This window comes from Salvelinus alpinus, chromosome 2 (genome assembly GCF_045679555.1).
Source record: "Salvelinus alpinus chromosome 2, SLU_Salpinus.1, whole genome shotgun sequence".
NCBI classification, from domain to species: domain Eukaryota; kingdom Metazoa; phylum Chordata; class Actinopteri; order Salmoniformes; family Salmonidae; genus Salvelinus; species Salvelinus alpinus.
In genome coordinates, this window is record NC_092087.1 from 74,548,676 (window position 1) to 74,570,962 (window position 22,287).

Below are 22,287 nucleotides of genomic sequence, written 5' to 3' on the forward strand. Positions count from 1 at the left end.
CCGCCAACCAGATATGAGCAGCCAGATCCGTCAGCCAGCCATGAGCAGCCAGATCCGTCAGCCAGCCATGAGCAGCCAGATCCGTCAGCCAGCCATGAGCAGCCAGATCCGTCAGCCAGCCATGAGCAGCCAGATCCGTCAGCCAGCCATGAGCAGCCAGAACCGTCAGCCAGCCATGAGCAGCCAGATCCGTCAGCCAGCCATGAGCCGTCCAGCCAGGATCCGCCAGAGCCGGCCAGCCAGGATCAGCCCTTCAGTCCGGAGCTGCCCCTTATCCTGGGGCTGCCCCTTATCCTGGTGCTGTCCCTTAGTCCGGTACTGTCCCTTAGTCCGGTACTGTCCCTTAGTCCGGTGCTGCCCCTTAGTCCGGTGCTGCCCCTTAGTCCGGTGCTGCCTCTTAGTCTGGTACTGCCCCTTATTCCAGTGGGGCTAAGAAAGCGGGTAGTGACTATGGTGGGGTGGGGACCACGACCAGTGCCGGAGCCGCCGCTGTGGACGGAAGCCCACCCAGACCCTCCCCTAGACTATGTGCTGGTGCGCCCGGAGTTCGCACCTTAAGGGGGGGGTTATGTCACGCCCTGGCCTTAGTATTCTTTGTTTTCTTTATTATTTTAGTTAGGTCAGGGTGTGACATGGGGTTAGGTTTGTGTTTTTGTATTGTCTTGGGTGGTTTGGAGTGTCTAGGGGGATTTGTTAGAGTGTATGGGTTTGTGTTGAGTGGATGTGTCTAGAATAGTCTATGGTTTAGTGTATGTGTCTAGTATAGTCTATGGTTGAGTGTAGGTGTTTAGAAAAGTCTATGGCTGCCTGATTTGGTTCTCAATCAGAGACAGCTGGTCATAGTTGTCTCTGATTGGGAGCCATATTTAAGGGAGCCATAGGCTTTAGGTATTTGTGGGAAATTGTCTATGTAGAACGTTTGTAGCCTGTATGTATGTGCACAACGTTTGTAGCTTCACGGTCGTTTTGTTGTTTTGTTAGTTTGTATAGAGTTTTGTGTCGTGTTCATCTTCGTGGTGTTAATAAAAGAAGATGGCTTATTTTCCAAATGCTGCGTTTTGGTCCGTCTCTCAACCACACGATCGTGACAGTGTGATCACCTTGATGAGTCAGACAAAAATTATATCCATGAATCATAAATGGTTGATTCCACTTTTCTCGTTACATTCAAAGGGCAAACAATATAAATAATCCCATGATGTTTATGTCGTCTGTTACAAAGAGTTTAACAGTTGAGATGCAGGTAAAAATTACCACCAATTATGTGTTTTAGTTCATTTCAAGCAGGGGTGGCGTTGCGTTTTCCTGGTTTGTTATTTAGAAAATTATGTCCATCTTAACAGTTAAACCCTTTGTACAAGACAGATACATTGTATAGCCATAAATTAACTAAATTAAGAATATGCGAGTCTGTATATATACTGTATTTAAAAATGACTGAGCTCTTTTAATTAATAGAAAATAACTATTTACAACACTTGCTTATCTACAACACATACATCTCGTCCTTAATAATAACATGCACAAGTCAAGGACCTCATTAAAAACAAAGTTGGACTCTTTCTATCAGTAACATCTTGCTTTTTAACACACTTTTAAGAACTGATAACAGGCCATGACTAGATCTCCTGTGTTCGGCATTGTACTTTTACTACAAGCGTGTGGAAAGTAAATATACATATATTATATACAGAGCGATAACGGATATCTAAAGATAATATGGTACAATTTCAATAATATTCCCTGTTAGATCGGAGACCTAGACATGATGGCTCATACAAACAAAAACTCTTATACCTCATGAAAAGTAAAACATGAAGAAATGTACATCACTCTCTTCGTAGGTTTTGATAAAGGCTTTGATAAAAGTCCATGAAATAAGACAATTACAGAGTGAAAATGTAGAATCCAAATTGTGTAACAGTAAGAAGCTCATTCTTGTAATTGAAACTCGTCACATTGAGTGGATTTCAGATTCGCCGCAAGACACACGTCAGTATAAATCAGGTCCATGGAAAACCGTTAACATTGGGGTTGTGTTTGAGAAATTACAAAAGAAACCAAATAAGAGGGAACCCTCAAAATGGCAATACTTTAAGTCTGTACACATTTGTTGCATTCCTTCCCTGGCTTTACACGCTAGTACAGTTAGGAATCTCCCTTGTGCTCTCGCAGGCATTTCCAATTTGCCCTGGGGTAGAGGGAAAGAATTCAACATAAGAACAACGTGTGTTAGTCCACTGGTATTAGAGGCTTTGGTGTCTGTGAAACAAATACCTACCTTGACAGTGATACTGCCTGTTAATTACTGGGGTTTCATTACAATGTCTTATCAAAAGCTCTTAAGCTGTTGTTTCATATGTGGGACATTAGTGGCTGACCCATTGGTTCGTTTGTTTCCTTATTTCCTTCGGAAGATACACTACTCCTCCTTTTTCCCACCAGTTAATTCCATGTAAAGAAACAATGAAGACTTTATACACTGCAGGTTAAAAGTCAACACTGTTATACATGGAGAAATGACCCATATGTGTTCCTGTCCAATACAATTAGCTTCGACAATATATGTGTCATATTGGTGGATCTTTCTCAACAAGGAAGTTCATAGTCAACAAATCAGCAACTTCCTAATAACACAATAAACAACGATTTATCAGACTATGTATCTTACATTTAACCCTAGTGTCCATCTCCTTCTCCATGACTTCTTTGGCCGTAGAGAACTCACTGAGGGTGGTCTTAGGCGGGCTGTCACTCTGGCTGACCAAACCGATCATCTTCTGCTCTTTCTCCTGGTTCACCTCCGCGTATATGTTAATCCAGGCAATTTTTCTACAGATCGGTAAACGTAGACAGACAACAGCCATGTTACAATAGGGAATGACTATTCAATGATGGTCTGTCCCATTTGCAGCATTTCTCAAAGATGTACACTACCGTTCAAAAGTTTGAGGTCACTTAGAAATGTCCTTGTTTTTGAAAGAAAATCAATTTTTTTTACAATTAAAATAACATCAAATTGATCAGAAATACTGTGTAGACATTGTTATTGTTGTAAATGACTATTCTAGCTGGAAACGGCAATTTTTTTATGGAATATCTACATAGGTGTACAGAGGCCCATTATCAGCAACCATCACTCCTGTGTCCCAATAGCACGTTGTGTTAGCTAATCCAAGTTTATCATTTTTAAAAGCTAATTGATCATTAGAAAGCCCTTTTGCAATTATGTTTGCACAGTTGAAAACTGTTGTTCTGATTAAAGAAGCAATACAACTGGCCTTCTTTAGACTAGTTGAGTATCTGGAGCATCAGCATTTATGGGTTCGATTACAGGCTCAAAATGGCCAGAAACAAATACCTTTTTTCTGAACCTCGTAAGTCTACTCTTGTTCTGAGAAATGAAGGTTATTCCATGTGAGAAATTGCCAAGAAACTGAAGATCTCGTACAACACTGTGTACTACTCCCTTCACAGAACACAGCAAACTGGCTCTAACCAGAATAGAAATAGGAGTCCCGTGTGGCTCAGTTGGTAGAGCATGGCGCTTGCAACGCCAGGGTTGTGGGTTCATTCCCCACGGGGGGACCAGGATGAATATGTATGAACTTTCCAATTTGTAAGTCGCTCTGGATAAGAGCGTCTGCTAAATGACGTAAATGTAAATGTAATGTAAATGAGTGGGAGGCCCCGATGCACAACTGAGCAAGAGGACAAGTACATTAGAGTGTCTAGTTTGAGAAACAGACGCCCCACAAGTCCTCAACTGGCAGCTTCATTAAATAGTACCCGCAAAACACCAGTCTCAACAGTGAAGAGGTGACTCCGGGATGCTGGCATTCTAGGCAGAGTTGCAAAGAAATGTAATGAAGCTGCCAGTTGAGGACTTGTGATATTCTTGTCATTTCTCAGAACAAGAATAGACTGACGAGTTTCAGAAGAAAGTGCTTTGTTTCTGGATGTTTTGAGCCTGTAATCGAACCCACAAATGCTGATGCTCCAGATACTCAACTGGTCTAAAGAAGGCTAGTTTTATTGCTTCTTTAATCAGGACAGTTTTCAGCTGTGCTAACATAATTGCAAAAGGGCTTTCTAATGATCAATTAGCCTTTTAAAATAATAAACTTGTATTAGCTAACACAACGTGCCATTGGAACACAGGAGTGATGGTTGCTGATAATGGGCTTCTGTACGCCTATGTAGATATTCCATAAAAAATCTGCTGTTTCCAGCTACAATAGTCATTTACACCATTAACAATGTCTACACTGTATTTCTGATCAATTTGATGTTATTTTAATGGACAAAAAATATGATTTTCTTTCAAAACAAGGACATTTCTAAGTGACCCCAAACTTTTGAGTTGGTATTTCAACAAGACCAAATTAACCCCTGGATGTGTAATTATCACGAAGCTACTAGATATGTATCTAAGAAAATCTTCATCTCACCATGATTAGAATATGTGTTAATCCACTCGTACTTCAATTTATTTGAAATTACAAGAAACTTAATTGTTGATTGATGCAGGCCCTACCAATCTAGCATATTATTACAATATGCATTTTTAATGACGATTGCAGGTGATTAGAGCAGTGCTGCGATACAGTGTTCAAAGATATAATCATACAGTGCTGTACGTACCTCTTGAATTTGTAGATGAGAAACACTGCTAAACCCAGGAATACTACTGATAGGAGCATCAGCATGGCTGAACTGCTGTGTCTCGGGCTGGAATCCACCAAGGGTGCTGTAACAGAGAGTAGAGGAAGATGAACATTAAACATAACAAGAACAGAACAACACAATAAAGGCTAATCTGGGAATGCCTTGGAAATGTCCCTGCTTCATTGCCAATATTGATCCTGTACATTATAATATTGTGTCACTAATCACAACCATGGAGTACAGTTGAGATATCTATTTTGCATCACAACAGTCTGCTACAGTAGGGCTAAATACTGTGCAGTCAATGCAAACGCTTTACTTGAATCAGTTTTCTTTAAACAAAATGGTATTAAACAGGACCACAGTGTACAATAAAGAATGTTGGTGCCACAACATTGTCAAAAACTAAGCCCTTCCAGTGGTTCATATACAGCAACTAATTGCATTATTTTGTCTGTTTTGTGTGATGATGTAGTCTAGGCTGAAAAGAACAGAGCTGGGACGAGGGATGCCTCCACCGCCAAGTTTATTCAACAGTAAATAAATCCGGTTTTGGACTTTGGGTAGATCCACAGCAATGATAGTGCATTTTTAATATCCCACATTTAAAAGACCGTGATAGCGTAAAATTGCTATTTCTAAATGGTTGCCTTTTCTCTAACTAAAAGCCATCTGCTTAAAACAAGCATAGCGACATTCATATTCCAAGGTAAATGTTAAATTATGCTAAAAACAAGCCTTTTACAATGACAACTTACACAAATAAAGTGCAACAGTTACTGTGGAATAAACTGGAATATTGTGATGCTGATTATACTATTCAACACATCCATCTCACCCTCTCTCTGGGGTAATACATTGACTTTGTAATGCATATTAATATCCATTAGCTAGCACACCGTATATTTTCTACTTTGTATTTTTTTTCCAGCCCCAGCTCTGAGAGGCAGCCTGTGATGTCAATGGCCTTTCTGGAGCAGCTTGAAGGCTCTTCCCATTTTTTCTAAGGTGAGACACACACAAACACAAACACAAACACACACACCTACCCCCCACCCACGCTCCAACTTTAACCCTCAACTCTTCAATATGGACCCAGCTGGTGTGGTAAGTATGGTGTTGTATGAGTATATAGAAGGAGGCTGGACTACTGCTCTGAATCCATTCAATACTCTTAACTCTCAATACTCTCTTTTCCATTGTGGAGGAGATTTTGTGTTGTTTTTGGGTAGACGCTGGCAAATCATTTCAATTGCAGCCAAGAGTAGTTATTTGTTTGTAATGTTGTTGATTATTTTTAGGACATTCTGAATTCTGCATATATTTATAACCAAACTTCTCTTTTTTTGTCATTTTCTCAAGGACTAAATAATCAACAAAATGAAACTCAGTGCAACACTCAATTTGTGTTTGGATGGTTGTTAAAGACAGTGAACAGATGTCGGGCGTCTTGATGGTAGATATAAAATATGCCTTGTCTCAAGAAGTTCCACTTAAAATAAAATCCATCCTTCCCTTCCTCCATTGTCCTCCTCCAATCTTCATACACCACGGATGATGACAAATATATAATGCGTTATAAAAACAGAACAAAACATGTGCTTGGCTTATCCTATCCAAATATGGCTCATGAAGCCATTATCTCCAGTAAATGACATTGCATTTCTGACATTACAAAAATGAACAAACACAGCTAAAAAAACAGAAGAATATGTAGAGAAAATAATGATTTCTCTTGCAGGTACATACAGTTAATATATGTAATTATTTTGATATTGTCACACCCTGATCTGTTTCACCTGTCCTTGTGATTGTCTCCACACCCCTCCGGTTGTCGCCCATCTTCCCCATTAACCCCTGTATTTTTATACCTGTGTTCTCTGTTTGTCCGTTGCCAGTTTGTTTTGTTTGTTAAGTAAACCAACATTTTTGTTCTCAGCTCCTGCTTTTCCCAGTCTCTCCTTTTTCTCGCCCTCCTGGTTTTGACCCTTGCCTGTCCTGACTCTGAGCCCACCTGCCTGACCACTCTGCCTCCCCCTGAGCCTACCTGCTGACATGTACCTTTGCCCCACCTCTGTTTTACTGACCCCTGCCTGCCTTGACCTGTGTATTGCATGTCCCTGTTGGAATATTAAACCATTGCCAATTATACGTGTCTGATTCTGGGTCTTACCTTGTTTCCTGATTGATACTAACTTCTTTCCTTACCCACAGCTAGCTGTGTGATCTAAACGATTACTCTTGCTTCTGGCTTTAGTTCAAACTCCACCAGGTTCTGGTTCAGAGCTCTGGCAAGTATCTCAGAGATCTGTTGAAGGAGATGAAAGAAGCATCATTTAGTCAAACAATTTTCGCCCTTTACAGCTCTTTCAATTCACACACACTGCATAATTAAATATGCATCTTGTCATGATACCGACCACTTTGGTTCAATTGTCGGACTCGGGCGCATAGAATTAATGTGTCTGTGTCTGTCATTTCAACCATGACAATGCCTTTATCCTATTGTGTGAATTGGCGTGAAGGATTGGAAACAATTTGTCATACATGCAATGACATAATTACAATGACACTCAACATGTCAGTGTTCAATGTAACTCTAGATTGCTCTAGCTCCACTTCGCTCTGTTTCTTGCCCTCTGATTGGTTCTTGTGTGGTAACAGGAAGAGCTCAGCGGCCGTTGGCACACCTGGAAACACTGCAACCAATAGCTGATCCTCTGGAAAGTCTGACACCTGTTGACAATGAACAATACTGTTGCAATATGTTCATACTTGTATGGTATTCTTAGTCTACAGTCCAAATTACTGCCCTTAGATTATATACATATTTAATATGTTTGAAATCAAAGGAGAGGGAGGTGACAATTAAATACATTTGGGCTTGACCAAGATGTGGTAATAACCAATACAACCTCCAGGTAAACAATGCTACAATATGTCACCAAACCAATAGATGACAAGTCAACATTAATACAACTTAATTTTTTTGGTGACACTTTATTTGACACCTAGCATTATAATACGTTATGACGCGGTTATAACCATGTCTTAATATGTCATAACATTTTACATAACGTGTCATAACATTTTCATTACACTGTCATTACATATATATTTAGACTTGTTGTGACACACAGTACCAGTCAAACACTTGCTCTGGGAGTGCAGAGCTGCCAGGGACCTGTGGAAGGAAGCAGGCCCAATGATCTCCCCGTGTCTGCCAGCAGGGGAGGACCTTACGCCCCAGCTCGTGCTGTATGGGGTGGGCCGAAGGCCTATACCAAGCTCTGGCCTACCCTCATGTGTCTAGGATGCACTGTGGTCCTCCCGCAACCTGCTGGTAGTTTTTATGTGTATAAAATGATGTGCAGAAATATATGGGCTGTTATAAAGGAATTGAAACAACATTGTAGAATTGTAGAATAATAGTGAAGACATCAATACTATGAAATAACAAATATGGAATCATGTAGTAACCAAAAAACTGTTTTTATGTTTGAGAATCTTCAAAGTAGCCACCCTTTGCCTTGATGACAACTTTGCACACTCTTGGCATTCTCTCAACCAGCTTCACCTGGAATGCATTTAAATTAACAGATGTGCCTTGTTAAAAGATAATTTGTTAAAATTCTTTCCTTCTAAACGTGTTTGAGCCAATCAGTTGTCTTGTGACAAGGTAGCGGTGGTACAGTATAGAGAAGATAGCCATATTTGGTAAAAGACCAAGTTCATGTTATGGCAAGAACAGCTCAAATAAGCAAAGAGAAACAACAGTTCAACATTACTTTAAGACATGATGTAAAGTCACTTTCAAGAACTTTGAACGTTTCTTCAAGCGCAATCATACAAACCATCAAGTGCTATGATGAAACTGTCTCTCATGAGGACGACCACAGGAAAGGAAGACCCAGAGTAACCTCTGCTGCAGACAATAATTTCATTAAAGTTACCAGCCTCAGAAATTGCAGCCCAAATAAATAATTCAGAGTTCAAGTAACAGACACATCTCAATATCAATTGTTCAGAGGAGACTGCATGAATCAGGCCTTCATGGTCGAATTTTTATTTTTATTGTTTTTATTTAACCTCTCTGGCGCAGGCGTGCAGCTAGCGACCCATCTCGACAACAACCGGTGAAATTGCAGAGCGCCAAATTCAAATTACAGAAATAGTATTAATAAAAAACTTTAAAAAATAAGTGTTATACGTCGGTTAAAAGATTAACTTCTTGTTAATCCAGCCACATTGTCAGATTTCAATAAGGGTGGGAACTCTTTCAATACTGTTGGAAAAGCATTCCAGGTGAAGCTGGTTGATAGAATGTCAAGACAGTGCAAAGCTATCATCAAGGCAAAGGGTGGCTACTTTGAAGGATCTACAATATAAAATATATTTTGATTTGTTTCACACTTTTTTGGTTACGACATGATTCCATATATGTTATTTCATAGTTTTGATGTCTTCACTACAATGTAGAAAATAATACAAAATACAGAAAAACCCTTGAATGAGTAGGTGTTTCCAAACTTTTGACTGGTACTGTATGTTAAAATATTTGATGTCTGGTTATGACATCTATGTAAGTGTGTCAAAGCCTACAAAATCTACCACACAAGGCAAACCAATCCATTCTACTTGTACCTAGTATGTTATATAACATTTCCTAAAATTGGCAATTTTACCACCATTGTAATTGTACACACATTGATGTCAAACATGTGCCGAGCCCAATGCTCTGCTGATGACTGAGATGAATGCAGGAGAAGGACACCCTCTTTGGAACGTATAACTGACATATGGTCATGTACGTGATAGACTTATCTGGCTTATATTATTATTACCCTTACAACAACAAAACAATTCCATATTTTGGAAACAAAGTTTGTTTGTTCACAACATTATGTACATGTATACTTAGCGTGTTAATTAACTGCTAACATTAGCTAGCCAACCATAGCTAGCTAGTTGTTGTTCTTTGTCAATGGGTTTTTGTTACATTTAGCACACAAGACTCTTCTATAATGAATTTGTACAAGTAGCACTATATAGAGAGAGTGAATCAGATGTACTGTTGTTGTCTCAACAATGCATTGGGTGTAATTAGTTGTTTTGAACACCCCCCATATTTAGTGGTAGGGAAGCTAACCTTAGCTAAACATACACTACTGTAACTAGATGGTAGCTAACATTTAAGTAGCTAGCTACATAAGTAGTTGAGAGCTAGCTTTAGAAAATAAAACATTTAGAAAACAGGATTGTAATGTATTTGAGAATGTGTGAAAGTGTTTGCTGTTTTCCATAATACAGTATATTTGGTATGGAGTTTTTAGCTTTCTTTAGTGGTGTCACTGCATTGTAGCATACTCTATTATATTCAACTGCTGCATCCAAGGGAAAGGAACCTTCTTGGCAGGGAAAAAACACATTTGAATAAATACTACAATTTAGAGTTAACCTTTCTAGAACCTCAACCCCGGATCCGGGATCACCCCCCACCCCCCACACACTGATTAGCATAGATAGCATAGCTTCAGAAGTAGATAGTAGCATCTAAATATCATTAAATCACAAGTCCAAGACACCAGATGAAAGATACAGATCTTGTGAATAAAGCCACCATTTCAGATTTTTAAAATGTTTTACAGGGAAGACAAAATATGTAAATCTATTAGCTAAACACGTTAGCAAAATACACCACTATTCTAACTCCATCAGTTTCTTACTCCTTCAGGTGCTATCACCAATTCGGCTCAACTAAGATATTGATATCCACTAACCAAGAAAAAACCTCTTCAGATGACAGTCTGATAACATATTCATGGTATAGGATAGTTTTTGTTAGAAAAAAGTGCATATTTCAGGTAGAAATCACAGTTTACAATTGCACCGACCATCGCAAATCGACTAGAATTACTAGATAGAGCAACGTGTATGACCAATTTACTCATCATAAAACATTTCATAAGAATAGACAAAGCATAGCAATGGAAAGACCCAGATCTTGTGATTCCAGACAATATTTCAGATTTTCTAAGCGTTTTACAGCGAAAACACAATAAATCGATAAGTTAGCATACTACATGTGAAAACGTTACCAGAGCATCGATTCCAGCCAAAGAGCGCTATAACGTAATCACCGCCAAAAGATATTAATTTTTTCACTAACCTTCTCAGAATTCTTCCGATGACACTCCTGTAACATCATTTTACAACATACATATACAGTTTGTTCGAAAAGGTGCATATTTAGCCATACAAAACCGTGGTTACACAATAAAAATACTAGGAAATCAAGCCTCAATATGTCTGACGTCATCTATCAGAGTGATCTAGTTTAATTAAAAGCTAATCATATACTTGACTAAAAAATACAGGGTTGACAGGAATCGAAAGACAAATTAGTTCTTAATGCAACCGCTGATTTACATTTTTAAAATTATCCTTACTTTTCAATACAGGGTTGGCCAAGTGAAGCTATACCAAACAAAATGGCGATGTATGCGTTTAAAATATTTCGACAGAAACACGGTTTATCATATTAAATATTGCTTACTTTGAGCTGATCTTCCATCATATTCTTGGGCAATGTATCCTTTCTATGTTATAAACGTCTTTTGGTCGATAGATGTCCTCTGTCCTTCGAAATGTCCACTAACAACGACCGAGACCGCGAAACGTTCCCAAAGCTAGAAAGTGCACGACAAATAAATTCCTCAGAATCGCACTAAACGGATATAAATTGCTATAAAACGGTTAAAATTAACTACATTCTGATGTTTTTAACAACTATAACGACTGAAAACATGACCGGAGAAATATAGCTGGTTAGAAAACGATTTGGAACGAGGCATGTCCGATGGCCTTCACGCTTGAGGCGCACGTTGAGAAAGGGCGGTCTCTGTACATTTTGGTCATTTATAATGGCTGTGAACGTCCCATCGATTTCATTGAAAACGTGATGACGTACAGACACCCAGAGGAAGACGTAGGCAGTGTCGGTTTCTTCATAGCATTCACTGTGGCCTTATAAACAGACCCCAGATCAGAGGTAAAAATTTCTGAAATCTGAACCCTGTCATGAAAAGTGCTGTAAAAATTGTTCTGTACCACTCAGAGACAAAATTTCAACTCCTATAGAAACTATAGACTGTTTTCTATCCAATAATAACAATAATATGCATATTGTACGATCAAGAATTTAGCACGAGGCAGTTTAATTTGGAGACCCAAATATGCTAATGCGGAACAGCACCCCCTATAGTTGCAAGAAGTTAAATCCTTCGATGTTGTTGTAATAACTTTTTTTCATCATATTTTGAATAACCTATGGAAAAAACATACTGTCATGAAGCATTATGACCATCCTGTGTGACTTTACTTGGACTAAGAAAATACAGTTTATGTCACTGTCATTAAGCATTATGACCATCCTGTGTCTCTTTACTTGGATTAAGAAAATGCACTTCATGACACCAGAAAATGTAATATAACATAAACATACTGTTTACAAGTAGGCTACGGTGTAATGGAATGATTTGCTTTGTGTGGTAGGTTTTGTGGGTTTTGACACTCTTATGTAGATGTCATAACCAGCCATAAAATAATGCAATATGTCACAACAGGTCTAAATACATGTGCCATGACAATGTTCTGACCATATAATGAGAGTTTGTTGTTTCAGCTGTTATGACCTACTATGACATGGTTATGACCGTGTCATAATGTGTTATGACCCTAGGTGCCAAATAAAATGTTACCCTTTTTTCAATCCAATCTCAACCTCCATGTTGTCGCGAAAGTGTATTTATTTCTTGATGGGAAAAGTACATCTTGCCAAACAACTATTTTTCCACGACCTCAAAATAGCTGCTACTAAATGTTTTTCTATATAACGGCCTTCATCCACTTTAGATTAGCAGCGAGGCACGGGTTCCAACCAGCAATAAGTGTCCATTTTAAAAGCCACTAATGTTTTTAGGGGTTCTTTATAGGGCTATCGGCGGACAATGGAGTGGCGTAGTCGGCAAGTCACATACACATGAACCACATACATTTTCAAGCCTTAAAATCACTATTTGAGTAGCAAAGTAGTGGACAAATAGAGAGCAAAGGAATGACTTGCAATGAGGGAAAAGAGGTAAAGAAGGAATGGGAGAGGTAAGGGGATAGGATGCAATTGCGATTACTCATTAGTCTAAAAAGCATTCTGGCTCTGAGTACTTGGGTAGCGCTGGCATTTTATGCCCCCCAAACTCATTGGAAAAGTCAATTGAAAAATCTGATATGGGTTAAGGGAGGAGAGCAGGTGAGTCAGACAGATGAGTGAGCGTTTGAGGGAATTTTGTCCAAGCTCAAATGTGGCTGAAAAACCACCTCTGCAGGGCTGTATCTTGTCGCTTTAATAAAGCTAAATAAATAAGATGAAATAGTTGTCAATTACTATTATAAACACACCATGAAGTGGATTCTGTTTTTCATTCGTCGTGAACGATATTGGGTTATTTTATCTCCCTAACTCCGTCCATAGTGCATTATTTCCAACAATGTTGTTATAAATAGGTTATGATGATTCACCTATAACTATCATTTTATTCTGTGAAGTAAAGTACAGTCGTCACCCAGGAAAGGAAGGGGGGGGGGCGAGAATGAGAAAGGGATGCCCACAAGAACTGCACTCTCTTGGGGAAAAAAGAGGACATGTTAACCTCTTGCACCACACTGAGACGTGCATTAACAGGTGGTGGTGAAACCAGGGGTGGCATCTGCAAAACATACTAAATTATATGAATTTTCCAATGGAACTCTTAGCCCCGGCCAGTCACTGTCTGGAACATGAGAGATGGAATGACTTCTGAAAATAACTTAAAATAGCCTCTATTACTGAACTCCCCATTCAAACCTCTATTAGGCAGTGGGTTGGAATCAGCCAAGGAGCAAAAGTGCAGCCCTGCCTGACTCTCACTATTGTCAGCCAAAGAGCTGTACTGTAGTACGGCAAAACTGCAGTTTAATGGACCCTGACTTTAATTGCGATGTGGATGCCCCTTCCTCTCCTCATCTTGGCTTTATTGTGGGGAGTTGTTTACCTTGACATGGAATATGTTTGAACTTGGAGGTGAACTGAATGCGAACCGCAGAAAAATACAAATAAATGAAGAAAGAAAATCGAATAACAATATCTAGGCTATGAACCCTATGTCCACTCTAGCAGTACAAGGATGAATAGGCCTTAATATGATTTTCTTTTAGAGAAAGGGTGAAAGAGATGAAAGGAGGATTAAACTGTATATGGAGGAGCATATGACACATGAACTAGTGTTCATAAACTCAATAGAGACCCATATACCATATAAAGTATCTATTGTAGAGCCTAAAAGGTTGTATAACAAAACGTTTTATATGAAAAGAGGTGCTGTAACACTCTATTGAGGCTAGCAATTAATAGCCCAAGCTAGATCTCTAGCTTTCTATGACTGAGTGTGCCCCTCAGTTCAACACAGTTCAATTGGCTGGTGCTATACTATACTGCCATGGACATATCATGTGGCTCCCAGGCACTCAGGTGACAAAGTGCACTTTATCCCTCACAAAGCCTCACTTTGACCTCTATCACAGTAGCTCCCTCCACTGGCTCTCAGCCTAGCTCACCTGAGTCCCATCTCATGTCAAATCCACGTTGGAGTTGGTGAAGACACAGAGAGACCACAAGTTGCACGCTATAGGCTTAAACCTCCACACAAAGTGGAAGAATAACACACTTAACTATGTCATATCAGCGCTAGCCCTCCTCCGCAGATACTACGCACATCCAATGCCACTAATGGCTAAGATCTCCTTCATTCCAGGCTAATTCCGAAGAACGCAATTCATCGCTCTGACTTCTGAAAATAAGTTATTAGCGCTCATCAAGCTGCCTCGTGGGGGGGTGAAGAATCCGAGCCTCTCGCACCTGTGTGATAACGAATAACATGACTGCCCAAGGGCGAATGCCGAAGCGACTGAGTGGATAGAAAGAGACGAGAGAGAGGGAGTAAAAGAGAGAAGGAAGGAATTAACTCTTACTTGGAGCTGAGCCTTCTCAATGACTCTCCCCAAATCCTGTCTTCACTCAGGGAGATCACTACTGATCCTTACCTTGGACATCTATCGCCTTGGTGTCTTGCAGTATGGCGTTGGCTGAAGACACTTGGACCGTAACAGTGTTCATTGCCTCGCTGGTGAAGGTGTACGAGATGCTCCCGTCTAAGCTGATCACTGGCTGGAGGAAGAAGGAACATGGACAAAATGGATGATCACACTTTGATCAGGTCATAATCCCTTCACCTAAAACATTTACCTAAAACCCCAGAACATGAAACAAACCCATTTCAGATGATAACAACTTCTCCTTCAACTTCTCACTAAGAATAGTCATAACTTCTGACTTGAGTAGTTAGAGTTGATGAAATTCTGACATGAGTAAAACCTTAAAAAAAAACATCCTCCCCATTAGACCTAGAACCAATACAGCTAAGGAAATAACTTATGACACACTAATAAGATGTTTGAACAAAATACAAAATCAGAGACTGCTCTGCCTGTATCTTAGCCGCCTTCAATCAAAGAAAAGGTTAATGTACGTAATACCATTGACATCATGTATAACCCATATATATACAGTGGGGAGAACAAGTATTTGATACACTGCCGATTCTGCAGGTTTTCCTACTTACAAAGCATGTAGAGGTCTGTAATTTTTATCATAGGTACACTTCAACTATGAGAGGCGGAATCTAAAACAAAAATCCAGAAAATCACATTGTATGATTTTTAAGTAATTAATTTGCATTTTATTGCATGACATAAGTATTTGATACATCAGAAAAGCAGAACTTAATATTTGGTACAGAAACCTTTGTTTGCAATTACAGAGATCATACGTTTCCTGTAGTTCTTGACTAGGTTTGCACACACTGCAGCAGGGATTTTGGCCCACTCCTCCCTACAGATCTTCTCCAGATCCTTCAGGTTTCGGGGCTGTCGCTGGGCAATACGGACTTTCAGCTCCCTCCAAAGATTTTCTATTGGGTTCAGGTCTGGAGACTGGCTAGGCCACTCCAGGACCTTGAGATGCTTCTTACGGAGCCACTCCTTAGTTGCCATGGCTGTGTGCTTCGTGTCGTTGTCATGCTGGAAGACCCAGCCACGACCCATCTTCAATGCTCTTACTGAGGGAAGGAGGTTGTTGGCCAAGATCTCGCGATACATGGCCCCATCCATCCTCCCCTCAATACGGTGCAGTCGTCCTGTCCCCTTTGCAGAAAAGCATCCCCAAAGAATGATGTTTCCACCTCCATGCTTCACGGTTGGGATGGTGTTCTTGGGGTTGTACTCATACTTCTTCTTCCTCCAAACACGGCGAGTGGAGTTAGACCAAAAAGCTCTATTTTTGTCTCATCAGACCACATGACCTTCTCCCATTCCTCCTCTGGATCATCCAGATGGTCATTGGCAAACTTCAGACGGGCCTGGACATGCACTGGCTTAAGCAGGGGGACCTTGCGTGCGCTGCAGGATTTTAATCCATGACGGCGTAGTGTGTTACTAATGGTTTTCTTTGAGACTGTGGTCCCAGCTCTCTTCAGGTCATTGACCAGGTCCTGCCGTGTAGTTCTGGGCTGATCCCTCACCTTCCTCATGATCATTGATGCCCCACGAGGTGAAATCTTGCATGGAGCCCCAGACCGAGGGTGATTGACCGTCATCTTGAACTTCTTCCATTTTCTAATAATTGCGCCAACAGTTGTTTCCTTCTCACCAAGCTGCTTGCCTATTGTCCTGTAGCCCATCCCAGCCTTGTGCAGGTCTACAATTTTATCCCTGATGTCCTTACACAGCTCTCTGGTCTTGGCTATTGTGGAGAGGTTGGAATCTGTTTGATTGAGTGTGTGGACAGGTGTCTTTTATACAGGTAACGAGTTCAAACAGGTGCAGTTAATACAGGTAATGAGTGGAGAACAGGAGGGCTTCTTAAAGAAAAACTAACAGGTCTGTGAGAGCCGGAATTCTTACTGGTTGGTAGGTGATCAAATACTTATGTCATGCAATAAAATGCAAATTAATTATTTAAAAATCATACAATGTGATTTTCTGGATTTTTGTTTTAGATTCCGTCTCTCACAGTTGAAGTGTACCTATGATAAAAATGACAGACCTCTACATGCTTTGTAAGTAGGAAAACCTGCAAAATCGGCAGTGTATCAAATACTTGTTCTCCCCACTGTATATATATATATATATATATCAGTGGAGGCTACTGAAGGTAGGACAGCTCATAGTAATGGCTGAATTGGAATGGAACTGGAATGGAAACCATGTCTTTGATGTGTTCGATGCTGTTCCACTGATTCCGTTCCAGCCATGACAATAAGCCTCTCCTCTGATTTAGTTACAGTGACACCAGCCACCACTGCAGTACATGTACACTATATGGCATTATAGGGCAAGACCCCTTTTGAATACTGTCAGTTCCCCTCTACTAACGTTGTATAGTTGGTACCCCACATACAGTATACTGTATACTATACACAACATCAAAAGAGGATCTGTGTCTGCACCATGTGGTCGCACTAGTGGAGTCCCACAGGGCTCGGTTCTAGGCCCTCTTCTCTGTACACCAAGTGTTTAAAGTCCAGTTTACTTCATTGCTGTTCCCCAGTCACCAGAAATAGGTGAGGGTCCTAGAGTGGACGGGCCAGACCACCGCTGGTTTGCTTCCTTGTTCTTGATGGCCACAAACGGACGTGATACATTGCCACAGGACCTGATACAAACACAGAGAAGGATTCAGATTCAGTGTTGGATGATTCAGACTCCGTATTGGATGATTCAGACTCCATATATGATTGTAATTACATGGATATTGTTTCAGACTACCTACTTCACAATATGAAAAGCACTCGCACATTGAAATATTATTTTTAGATTATTTTTTGTTTAAATATGAAAAGCACTGGCACATCCGAAGATTACTTTTACAGTTGTGTTGAAAAAAAGAAATAGCAACTGTGTTAAATGAAGAATTAGAGAAAACAAGATCTCCCACACTGCGCTTGCCAGTATCATTTATCAATATCACTGGGGTAATGTGTGGGATCTTCTTTTCAATAAGACTACTTTATCTGAAAACGGAAGGTGAATGAAATCTTACTCAACAATTATCATAACTGTCATAAAGTTTTATAGTTTTGATGGAATTTAGTTGAAGAACTAGATTTATTCTCGACTTAAAACAAGTTGGCGTCATCCTGTTTATGACGTGATACCTTGTGAGTAATACTGTGGTCTGCCATGCTGAGACCGTAATGGGAGTTGACGTGGGTGTACGTGGCATTACCGTGATCTAAGCGGTGAAGTTTCCTATAGTGGAGATGTAACGATTCTTGTTCGGTGAAGGAGAAGAGGACCAAAATGCAGCGTGGTAAGTGTTCGTCATAATTTAATTGAAACTGAACACTACACAAAAATAACAACGAGGAGAAAATGAAACAGTTCTGCAAGGTGAACACACACTAAAACAGAAAATACACACCCACAACCAAAATGGGGAAAACAGGCTACCTAGGTTTGAGACAATGATCGACAGCTGCCTCTGATTGAGAACCATACCAGGCCAAACACAGAAATACAATAACATAGAAAAAAGAACATAGACTACCCACCCCAACTCACGCCCTGACCAACCTAACACAAAGAAATAAAAAAGGAACTAAGGTCAGAACGTGACAGGAGAGATATAACACAGTATTTTAACAGTAAAACTCCGTCCGACAGTGGTGTGACTTGGCGCTCTGACGTGTACGTCTCTGTACGGCTTCTGTTAACTCTTATCATCTTTAACTGAGACTAATCTTTATCATTATCTTTATCATCCTAGCTTTGAAACGCATGCTGTGTATGTGTGTGTGTGTGTGTGTGTGTGTGTGTGTGTGTGTGTGTGTGTGTGTGTGTGTGTGTGTGTGTGTGTGTGTGTGTGTGTGTGTGTGTGTGTGTGTGTGTGTGTGTGTGTGTGCGCGCATCTGTGCATGCGTGCATGCGTGCGTGCGTGCATGCGTGCGTTCGCGCGTGCGTGTGTGTGAGTCATTTGGCTCCCTAAACTGTGTCTGTTGTAAAAAAAATATTAAAATTGTAAATATGTGGTGGTATTGTGCTAAAAGCATCACCTGCACTCTCTCTCCCCTGCAAATGACCTCAAAATGTTGCAAACCATTGAGAAAAATACACCAGCAGCATATATGCCATCAGAAAAGTGTTGTGCTGACCAGACACAACATTTAAATGGCACCTTCACTAATTGATGAAAGCCTCCCTGATATTATTTACTTGACATTTGGCTGGCTTCTTCACACAACAGTATTAGGCCTGATTACCAACAATGACGAGACAGAGTACAGGGAGGAGGTGAGGACCCTGGAAGTGTGGTCCCATGAAAATAACCTCTCACCCAATGTCAACAAAACAAAGGAGCTGATCGTGAACTGATCGTGAACCCCCCTATCCACATCGATGGGACTGCAGTGGAGAAGGTGGAAAGCTTCAAGTTCCTCGGCGTACACATTTCTGACAATCTGAAATGGTCCAACCACACAGACAGTGTGGTGAAGAAGGTGTAACAGTGCCTCTTCAACCTCAGGAGGCTGAAGAAATGTGGCTTGTCACCTAAAACCCTCACAAACTTTAACAGATGCGCAATTGAGAGGATCCTGTCGGGCTGTTCACCGCCTGGTGCGGTAACTGCACCGCCCGCAACCACAGGGCTCTCAAGAGGGTGGTGCGGTCTGCCCAATGCATCACTGGGGGCAAACTACTTGCCTTCCAGGACACCTACAGCACCCACTGTCATAGGAAGGCCAAAAAGATAATCAAGAACAACAACCACCCGAGCCACTGCCTGTTCACCCCGCTATCATCCAGAAGGCGTGGGACTGAAGGTGAGAGACTGAAAAACAACGATTCTATCCCAAGGCCATCATAATGTTAAACAGCCATCACTAGCACATTAGAAGCTGCTGCCCTATATAAATAGACCTGAAATCACTGGCCATTTTAATAATGGAACACCAGTTGACATATTTTGCATTATTATCGCCCAAATATTTGTATATTCTTACTTCCATTCATTTACGTGTATTTTGTGTTTTGTTGTGAAATTGTTGGAGCTAGAAACACAAGTAATTCGTTACACCCGCAATAACATCTGCTAAACACGTGTATGTGACATTTTATTTGATTACAAGAGGAAAAGAGCAAGAGAGCATCAATGTGCTGTACTATGTGCAAAGCATTCTGGTACTTTGCCTATACCTGGCTCCAGTGTACACTGCTGTATACTTAGAAAGGTGGTTATTTACAGAGAAATATGAGGCAGAGATATTTAATTATGATCCGTGAGAACCACATCACTGCTGTTTTCTATCCTTTCCCTCCAATCAGGGACTGATTCAGACCTGGGTCACCAGGTGAGCAACCACTCTGGCCAATCAATGGCCGACATAACAGTAACTGACCAATTATCTACCAGGTATAGTAGAAACAAAAACCAGAAGTACTTCATTCCTCGATGGCGGAAATTAAATATCCCTGACAAATAGATTAATGTATAGCGGTGACGTACACGTAACATGGAGTTACAAGGTGGAGGTATCAAATCCCACGGTGTTTTCCGCCAAGGCCGAGAAACGGAATATCCAGCAGCCTTGTAAATGTGTCTGATCCCCTCGTCGATCCAGCTCAGGTAGGATTAGGAGACTGCCGTGCCATCTCCGAAATCCAGTTGGATGTTGGTTCTCATTGGGTTACCCTGGAAAACAAGTAAAGTCTCAAGTACGGACTACAGATGAAGAAAGAAAGAAAGAAAGACAGAAAGAAAGAGAAAGTTCATCATTACTAAAAAAAATACAGCAATTGTATTTGAGAGCCCAGCCAGATGCTTGCACTTGTGTTTATTCTAGACCTAAATGCATATCATTGTTGAAATGGGGTTTAATACAATGCCCCAAAACCACAGTACCACTCAGTAATCAGCACTGAGCATGCATGGGCACAGGCAGGGCATCATTCTTTGTTTTTGTCCAAATCCTAACAGCTGGTGTGACACATTAACGTGCATCCTGAGTCTGACATGTTACATAACACCACTGGGAGTCTCTGGCTCCTGTGGTGTGTGTGTGTGTGTGTGTGTGTGTGTGTGTGTGTGTGTGTGTGTGTGTGTGTGTGTGTGTGTGTGTGTGTGTGTGTGTGTGTGTGTGTGTGTGTGTGTGTGTGTGTGTGTGATGGAGAGAGAGAACCACAGGGAGGTCGAGGCAGTGTAGTAATCAAGAGACAGTAGTGTGGCAGGTACACTAGTCAACAGACTGCTGGGTTAAATTCACACACAGACACAAGCAGTCAGAACTACCCTAAACATTGGGGTTGCATCATATTCTGCCCCACGGTGAGAGCAGTGTGTTTGCCTGTTACTGCTAATGGGGTCTCTCTCTCTCTCTCTCTCTCTCTCTCTCTCTCTCTCTCTCTCTCTCTCTCTCTCTCTCTCTCTCTCTCTCTCTCTCTCTCTCTCTCTCTCTCTCTCTCTCTCTGTCTCTGTCTCTGTCTCTGTCTCTGTCTCTGTCTCTGTCTCTGTCTCTCTCTGTCTCTGTCTCTGTCTCTGTCTCTGTGTGTGAGAGACTACCTGCTCTGCCTCTACAGAATCTGCAGCAGTTGTCAGTGGCTCCAGCTGCCACTGTGACCAAATTCTCCCACTTATCCTGCCGGTACCCTGCGAGCAAACACAACTAACTCCCAGCCTCCCTGCAGCACATTGTAACGCAATTCAATTGGGATCTTTATTTGTAACAATGCATTTGCACAAGGGGGCTCCAGGCCCGAAACAAACACAACAATAACAAAATGCAAAAAAACGATTTCTCTCTCTCCTTATTCGCTATCTATTTTGCTTCGTTTCAAGCGCAGCAGAATGTGAAAACACGGGAGGGTTGTGTATGGGGGAAGGCTTCTGGGGGTATATTTCACGCCATTATGCCCAGAAAATGTAAAACTATGAATAAGCCAAATAAATAAAGGCAGAATAAAATGGAAGAAAAGGATTACAGTGATAGCTACTGTGTGGAACTGTAATGGCCCACTATCCTTTGCCAAAATGGCACTCGGAATAGGTCTTCGGTGTCGTCGATGTAACACAGGCTTTTGTTGGTATCCGTTGTTCACACTCTGGACACTTCTAGTTCTCTATCAAGGTGTCCTGGGATCACTAGCTAATCTGCATGAGACTGATTCTGGCCTGCTGGCTAAATGTCAAGCTTTGTGTCCGTGGCTCCATGTGTGACTCAGAGGGCCTCCAAATCCAAAATGCATAATAGGGTAAGTGTCATGGTCTGGACAGCAGTGCTGGTTGACAATAAGGGGTTTTGTTAGTTCAGGTCCAGACACAGTAGGACTGTGTAAAGGACTCTTGTTCAGGTGAATGTCAACACACAAAGGATGGTATAAACAGTGTGTTGTCAGTGCTGTCGTGTTGATGGAGTGTCATACCTGGGTTCAAATAGTTTTAGCTTTCTTTCAAATGCTTTGAGCGTTTGATTG

General features: G+C 40.9%; 1 pseudogene; it reads right to left on the reverse strand.

The window, feature by feature from the left end:
- Nucleotides 1–1,419: 1,419 nt before the first annotated feature.
- The window catches only part of LOC139541307 (VPS10 domain-containing receptor SorCS3-like), a 35,539-nt pseudogene continuing 14,671 nt past the window's right edge, over nt 1,420–22,287 (reverse strand).